This window comes from Acartia tonsa, chromosome 6 (assembly GCF_053477335.1).
Source record: "Acartia tonsa isolate MP-2025a chromosome 6, ASM5347733v1, whole genome shotgun sequence".
Lineage (NCBI taxonomy): Eukaryota > Metazoa > Arthropoda > Copepoda > Calanoida > Acartiidae > Acartia > Acartia tonsa.
In genome coordinates this window covers 52,103,513-52,112,859 of record NC_137265.1, presented here as the reverse complement: position 1 = coordinate 52,112,859, position 9,347 = coordinate 52,103,513, and positions in this window count along the sequence as shown.

Sequence of the window (9,347 nt, the reverse complement as noted above, 5' to 3'; positions counted from 1 at the left end):
AACAAAATTATCCTGATTTCGGATTTAAATTATTGGTTGAAAATTTTAGACACTAATAGTAATTCAATAAAAGTATCCACAGTTTTTGAGCCAACGAATAAGACAAGGTGATTATAAAACTTTGGGTACCACACCAAATTAACATTCATCATTGCCCGTCCGTTTATCCCTGTTTTAAAGAAATCATTATCAAAATAGTTTTTTAATGATTTTGTAAAAAACACAAAAGAAAATTTTCATCGATTTAAAACAAGGTTTAGATGTAAGCTTGAATTAGGCATGTTAGAATCGCCATTAAGCATTCAAACATTTAAATAATTTGTTAGTAAAAATTTTACCCAGACACATGTTTATCAGGGAGGGAGTGAACATTGGGCTGTTTATTACATTAGTCCCCATAGTTTTATTATTACGTTCTTTTATTCGTTGTCATTCCAACTTTGGGAACGTTTATGGAAATTTGATTGGTTTGTTAATTAAGTCGAGTGTTTAAACGTTGCAACCATTTCCTGCATATTTTAGTGGCGTGCACATATAACTTATTGAACTCTTTCCCCATTCCCGTGCACGCCCTTGGTTGTATACTTTACTGGGTGTTGTACTGATCATAATTTTTGTATGATCCAATAATTTCCCATCATATTGGATTTTAACCAATCAAACCCCCTCGAAAAAGTAAACCCTAGTCAAGTTTTATCTTATTTGGCCTCTTTTAAAAAGTTAGCTCATAAACCATGGGTACTTTCTGGTCAATGCTTCTAATCTGCAGAAGGAGAGTGTTTTTTTTTAATCATCATTGGGGATGTACATCAAATTATCGTCCACTGTCTTATCCCTTTAGGTACCTGTTCTAAACAAAATATTATTTAAAATTTAAATCACTTAAGGTTTTGGATATGATTATGTAGATGCTTGATTTGCTTGTTACATGTTACCAATTCGTTCCAAGAATCACCACTTCAAAAATCTAAATTCAAATTTAATCTACATTTATCAAACGGACGTATGAATTGACTTCACTGTCATATGCTTTTGAAATTGTACCTAATTGCTATTTGAACCATCATGCATTTAGTTTAAAATCGATAGTAGTCTGAAAGCAATTTTAGAGATATTAAGAAAAACAAAAGGCCATACGGGGGGGGGGGGGGTCAAGTTAAGATATAATGAAATTTCCGTGTCGTGTCCCCCTTATAGTTGAGATATCTAGCTAGCCCCGTGGGAGATATAATAGAAAATTGGATTGTGTACCTCGTTTCAGTTTTTCCGTAGCGTAGCTACTACGTAATATTCGATATAATAATGTTACTTGAATGTTGCTCTATATTATCATGTAATTTGATAAAGCAGCTCGCTAAAATAATAAACATTCACTGCCGTTACCCCATCTCTTCCCTCCTACTGGATAAACGAACTGACCAATAAATAAGGTTCATATTAGCAAAATAAATTGACGACAAATTTTCCCCTGTCAATATATCCACGTAAATCTCACTGATTTATTTACATAAATGGATATAGTATATACTTTTTTCTTACTGATTTACATACATAAAGTAACTATAATGTCTTTTTTTATATATAAGAATGACTACATCCATAAAGGGAAAACTAGAAAATTAAAGCTGTAAGACAAACTGACATTACCACTTTATGTGCATTTAAAAAGAAAAAGACAAAGATGACAAAATTCCGATCAGTGAATTAACAAATTTTCCATTTTTTGAAATCTATTAAAAAAGAGTGGTTCATTTTAGAAATTTTAGATAAACTTTACCTAAAAACTATAGATGATGGTGAAATATGGAATAAGAGTGTAACGAATTATGAAATAATTTTACCAAGTTAGCCGCATGAAGTTCAAGGAAAAAAAAATTTTTTGCAAGTGTCTCAAAAATGGGGGGGTGGCGGTTGAACCCCCCCCCGCAGGGGGGCGGCCGGAGGCCGATTTCAAAAAGGAAAATTGCTATGGATTTTTGAATGCCGTACGGAGGTGGGACAATTGGAATTTCGAAAATCGGAGCAAAAACGCGCGCGCAGCGCGCGCGCAAAGTTGAAAATTGCGGAAAAAAAGTCTCAATTTCACGTTTCGTTCAAATTATCCTCTCGTTTTTTGATCGTTAATAACGCGTAGGTTTTTCAAGTTACAGTAATTTCCTTGAAAACCCTGAAAATATGGCCCGATGGGGTCGCGTAAAATCATGACCCAACATTTTCCCCCAATTGGCGGAAAAGTTAGAGCACTTCAAAATTTTTTTTAGGAGGCCTGCCGTATTGGCCACTGTGGGCCTCCTGGTAGGGGGAGAAAAAATCCAAAGGTACCTATGGAACCACAATGGCCAGCTCTAACTATCATTTAGTGTTGCCAGAGGCAATTGCCGGCCGTCTTCCGGCCTTTAATTGGCGGCAAAGTTAGTGCATCCAAAAAATGGCCATTTTTTGACGTGTTTTTCGCGCGTAGCGCGGCGTGTGTTTGTGGCGCAGCCACGTGTATTCCAACTTTTTTGTAGTCCATCCCAAGCCGGTTCAGCAGATGTGCGGCCGTAGGCGGTCGGCCCGGCCGTTTGGCCGGCAGCGGCCGTCAAAGGTCGCGAAAATCGTCAAAAATCGCTGTTTTTGCGGATTTTCAGCGGGCCGGTGCGGCTAGGCCGGTCGGCCGACCGACTTGGGACACATATCCCTGGATTCTATGGGCCATGGGCCTTCATTGCTATTTTGCACAATTTTTTTCCCCCAATTACCCTGGCCGGGACGGCCGTTCAAAGTGACCTGGGTCAAAATCGGCCGAAAACCGTCAAAAAACGCCGTTTTCGGCCGTACTTTGACGGCCGGCCACGGCCGAACCGGCAGGCCGACAGGCCTGACCGGCACATCCGTGAAACCGGCTGGCAATGCCGGTTTTGGGGATGTAAAAAAATTGACCCCCCCCTGATGTGATTTTTTTCGGCCACAGCCCCTCAAAGTGGGGTGGGGTTTCAAGAAATTATAAATTTTGACTAGACCCTGTTTTTGCACTGATACAGGCTGGCTTGGGTTTTGACTAGGCCTATGCTGATGCCTATGCCTGTAACTGTTTTTTTTCCATTCTGTGGCATTTTATCCTCTTTCTTTTCTGTGACGCTTGCCCCATTCGCTGACGCTTGCCCCACGCGGTCCCATAGCATATTTCACCGTGGTGGTCCCAATCGAAAGGGACCGCGTCAGCCTGTTCTAGAAAAAATGTATTATCTGGGCCTGCACCGAGCTATAGCTGCAGCAACTGCCAATGGTTGACGGCCAAACAGAAAAATGTTATATACAATAACTTCCCTATTCAATGGTTACCATTTTCAAATGGCTTCGCTGCTATGTGAATGAATTGTTCTTGCTATTATTTTTCCAACAAATTTTCCTACTTATAAATAAAAGAAATATAGTTTTTTTCTCAATGTTTATTATTTAACAAAATTAAGCGTTTATTTATTAAATACATTTTGTGCTATTAGTAGACTGTTAAAATGTCGACATTATGTCAGCTATTTTCGCCTCGTATTATAGACAGCTTTTTGAGGATATTGAAATAAAAAAGATAAGATTAAAACACGTTTAGTTAGCCTTGAGAGGGCCCTGGTTGACAAAACTGCTACCAATTTTGTGATTTTTATATTAATAGTCGCGGAAAGTTGTATGTAATACAATGCTATAAATGATTTTAAAATAACGGTTCAAATCCAGCGGATATTAATCGGTTTCAAAGCCATACTGGAATAGTATTTTCTCGCATCGTATTATAAACGGCTTTCCGCGGATATAGAAAGTACAATTATGAGATTAAAACTAGTTTTTTGTAGCCCCGAGGTGCCGAAGGCATTGGCTAAAAAAACTGGTTATAATCTTATGATTGTACATTTCTATATTCGTAGAAAGCTGGATATAATACGATGCTAGACATAGTTTTTTTTCGTATGGATGAGAACCGGTTCCTATCCACCGGATTCGAATGAATACGAGAAAACTACTTATTTTGACATTATTTTTGTTCTCTGTTTCATTTCATCCCATCCCCCCCTTTTTAAAAGCGAAGCTTTTCTATAATTAGGGTCGGTCCGTACGTACGTCCGTCCGTCCGTACGTCCGTAACGGTTAGCTTTTCCCGTTAATTTAGGCATGTTAGAATTGTCCTATCGATTTCAAATTTTGCATGGTGATTCCTTTAGTAGTTATGTACGATTTAGAAAGCGTAGCAACTCTATAATCATTACCAAAATGTCCGTACGTCCATTTTAAACATGTTGATTTTTTTTACTTTTTTAACAACAAATTTTTATGTGATCAAATCATCGGATTGATCTGATTTTTGGTATATTGATTCCTGGGACAACAAAGTATAATGTAATAAGCGAAGCAACTCTATAATCAAGTCCTAAAAATGTAAGTATGTCCATAAAAATTATCCTGTATCAAGCAGTTTTACAACAAATTTATTTACAATTTTGCTTTGACTCTTATAAATTTATATTATGATAATTAAAAGCGAAGCTTTTCTATAATTAGGGTCGGTCCGTCCGTACGTCCGTCCGTCCGTCCGTCCGTACGTCCGTACGTCCGTACGTCCGTAACGGATAGCTTTTTTCGTTAATTTAGACATGTTAGAATTGTCCTATCGATTTCAAATTTTGCATGGTGATTCCTTTAGTAGTTAGGTACGATTTAGAAAGCGTAGCAACTCTATAATCATTACCAAAATGTCCGTACGTCCATTTTAAACATGTTGATTTTTTTACTTTTTTAAATAGCTTTTTTCGTTAATTTAGGCATGTTATAATTGTCCTATCGATTTAAAATTTTGCATGGTGATTCCTGTAATAGTTAGGTACGATTTAGAAAGCGTAGCAACTCTATAATCATTACCAAAATGTCCGTACGTCCATTTTAAACATGTTGATTTTTTTACTTTTTTAAATAGCTTTTTTCGTTAATTTAGGCATGTTATAATTGTCCTATCGATTTAAAATTTTGCATGGTGATTCCTGTAATAGTTAGGTACGATTTAGAAAGCGTAGCAACTCTATAATCATTACCAGAATGTCCGTACGTCCATTTTAAACATGTTGATTTTCTTACATTTTTAACAACAAATTTGTATGTGACCTAATTATCTGATTGGTCTGATTTTTGGTATACTGATTCCTAGGTCAACAAAGTACAATATTAAAAGCGAAGCAACTCTATAATCAAGTCCTAAAAATGTAAGTATGTCCATAATCATTATCCTGTATCAAGCAGTTTTTCAACAAATTTACTTACAATTTTGCTTTTACTCTTATACATTCGCATTCTGATTATTCAGTTCTGACATTATACAAGTCTTAATGTCCGTTTGTCCTTCCATTTCAGAGCTTCGCTTTTATGGATGTTGTCATCCTTGTTAAGTTCTAACACTATGCAAGTGTTGATGTCCGTTTGTCCTACCGTTTCAGTGATTCGCTTTTATGCATGTTGTCATCCTTGTTATCCCCCAATTGCATCGACTTTATTTTAAAATTCCCTCGCCGTTCTTTCCTTTTTAGAAACCTTTTTACCAATTTGCATATTTTTTGCACTTGATCAAGTTTCTGGGGTGCGATCATATCCGTTTATGTGTCATATTAGCAAATATTCAGAATTATTAAAACAGCACAAATTAATGCATACTTATTTTTTACAAGGAGGAAGGGGACATTAGGCCGTTTATTACAAAATTTCATAACAATTTTTTTCTTGTCAATAACTTTAGGACTTAAAATTTTGAAAGGTTGGTTCATTAAATTTGGTGTCTAAACGTTTCAACCACTAAATGTAATTTACAGAAGGTGTAATTTTGTGTATCATTATTGGGGATGTACATCAATTTACCGGCCGTTGTCCTATCCCAGGATATCCCTGTATATTTTAGTTCTGCTTGCGATTAAAAAACACTTTATGCGGATATGATAAGATAATAAACATTCAACTTTACAAAGGGATATAAGATATACGTGGATATATTGACAGGGAAATTTGTCGTCAATTTAGCTTCCTAATATAAACGAATTCATTTATTGGTCAGATTGTTTATCCAGTAAGAGGAGAGGTGATGGGGTAAATATTGTGGATGGGAAGTATGGTTATTTTAGCCAGCTGCGATCATCACTTTATCAGAGTACATAAAAATCTGGTGCAAGATCCAACTAATGATAGATCGATTAACATTATTTGTCATTGACAACATCCTTTAATTTTTATTTGTAACATCAAATTACCACCTTTCAATGCGATATCAAAATTAGTTTTTATAGGTTAGCCATGAGCAGTTTGGTTTTATGCCATTTAGACAATTTTGTAATTTAAATAATAGTGTTTAATACGCATTTATATTGAAACCGTATTGACGACAAACATAAGCTATTGAAATTCTATATCGACAATAGGGTACAATGGTGTCGATCGATAATACGTCATCCATGTCTTTTTTTTAGAGATACAAATGCCGATAAAAACATTGTATGTATGTCGAAAAAGTTCTTATAGTTATAAAAAAGATAACTGGGGGCAGATAATATCCTTAGAACAAAAAAAAAATTGGGAAAATAACATCTTTAATTAGTAATTTTAGAACATCTCAAAAGTAACCATTTTATTAGCTTAATTTTGATTCCAAATTTTAAGCGAAAATTCGTTTTTAGTTTGGTTGGTGGAAAAGTTAGAGGCAAACTATATTTTCAATGAATAATAGAAAAATATCTATCTCTAGAAAAGCAGATATTAAAGACTTTTTCTTTTCAAAAGTGTATCTAAACAAAGATGACAACATTCATAAGTAACAAAGCACAAAAAGATTATGGACGAACAAGCAGACACAGTGAGTTATAAAGCAGATGTTCAGTGGTTTTGAATATAAGAAGTAGAAAAAGAGAAGCAGAGAGAGAGAGAGAGAGAGAGAGAGAGAGAGAGAGAGAGAGAGAGAGTGAGAGAGAGAGAGAGAGAGAGAGAGAGAATAAGAATATAAGAGAGAGGGAGAAAGATATGATTATTGATAGAAAAAAGCGAAACCTTTATCTTTATACAGTTAGGGAGTTGAATCCATTTTTATAGAAGCAGAAATATAATGTATGATTATGGTTTGGACCCTCTAAAACTGTAATCTACCTTTCCACTTTCCCCTCTCTTGGTGAAGATATCTTCAACGCCGATACGATTTTTGAAATGTAAGATTCTACTTTCCCTTCTCTTGGTGAAGATATCTTCAACGCCGATACGATTTTTGAAATGTAAGATTTCACTTTCCCCTCTCTTGGTGAAGATATCTTCAACAAGAGAGGGGAAAGTGGAAGGGTAGATTACAGTTTTAGAGGGTCCAAACCATAATCATAGATTATATTTCTGCTTCTATAAAAATGGATTCAACTCCCTAACTGTTATATAGATTTATATAGTGATAAATAATATTGTTGATAGAGGAAAGATAAAATATACAGAAGCTTTGCTTGTACAAAAGGGGAAAATATAGTTTTTGTTGATAAAAACTTTAGCCCTCTCAAACCACCCCCCCCCCCCTCCCCTCCCCAACAAACTAATCATTAATTGTGATTTAAGAATCCAAATCTTTAGGATTAGTAGCTGATAGGATTCAAGGATCTCTCTTATATATCAACTGAAAATTGATTGCTAATTTCTTCCCTAATTTCCAAACTTGTACAGCAGATAACCCAAATCTTGCCAAACATATTTTCAGTTTCTCCGGTCAAAGGGAACAGCAATAAATTGTATTTCAAATTTTGATTTTTTTTTGGAAGTTTGAAGCTTTTTTAGCTAACAGTAAATATTGAGATAGCATGAGGAAATTATGATCACAATCGGAAACTCAAATTCAGCTGACCCTCTCATACGAATAAGGTTGTCTTACAAAACTTATAAAAAAAATTTAAGAATGTCAACATCAATAAGAAGTAAGCTTTAAAACCAAACGTTAAAACAAACGAAAATGAACACCTGTAGAGTGTCAAAACATAATAAGCCTAACATTAGTTGAAGTACTTTTAAGGATTTGATTGACATATGATATTGTACCCTTTTGTCTTAGAAATTATATTCCACAAATCAGATGAATTAGATAATTACAACATACAAAAAGTTGTGGTCACACAAGTTTAAACACAACATATCTTAAATGGACGTACAGACATTCTGGTATTAGAGTTGCTATGTTTCCTAAATTCTACCTACAAGTTTGCAAACGATAGGACAATTCTAAAATGTTTAAATTAACATAGAAAGAGAACTAACCTTTACGGACGGATGGATTGACCGACCCTAATTAAGTATTGCTAAAACTTTATTTCATTCAATGTTGTAAAGATAAAACGTTCTCCAAAAATATACGGGTTAGAGTTATTACAGAAATAGAGAGGGGGAGAGGGGGGTGTGGGCTAGCTCTCTAGGGAGCTGAAATGATCAAAGGGTTATGTGGCAATTTTACAACCAGCAAATAATTACAATTATTATACTTTACAATATTTTTTTGGTATAACATAATATTGTCAAATACTTTCTGTGAAGTTTATATGCATTTTTAGAAATATGTCTTAACCCAAGAAAAACACAATTTATTTTAATTTTTCTGATTGGCATTTGAATAGAATAGAATAGTTGATTTTGAAAATATGATAAAAAAATAAACAAGTAATATGTTGCTATTAATTTCAGTAATTACAGTAATAACATTTACACGTACAATTGGATTTTGCCGGTTGCTAACCTTCCAATAGTCGAAATAATAGGGTTTAAATATAACAAAAATAAATCTGTTATTGTTTTGCTCCTTGTTAACTTGGCACAGGTCCAGATGAAAGGGTTTAGATAGCACTGTAACCTGAAATGTGACAAAAAAAACAACCTGTAATGGTTATGAAGGTTGTTGATTTAGCCTTTGTCAAAAGTGAAAGGTTTACCTGTTTCTTTAGTAGTATGACAAAAACCCAACAAAGAGTTGTTTTCTTTTGAAATATGACAAAAACACAACCTGTATAAACTTTACTGGTTGTTAACTTAGCCATAGTCCAGATGAAAGGGTTTAAATAGCTGTTACCTTTAGAAAGAAATGAGGGAATACTATTTAATGAAAATAGAGTAATAAGAATAGACATATATTCTTATAAAGATAGAGATGCCAGATTAGACAGTTGCAACTTCCTCATTAATAATAGTTTAAAGCCTGCCTTTTAAAAGGCTTTTCTGAAGCTTGATCCATAAACAGCTGAAAAGGTTTTATTAATCGTTTATAACAAACAAACATTTTAATTATAAAATGTAAAACGTAAATTAAGTTCTTTATAATAAAAGTTACACAA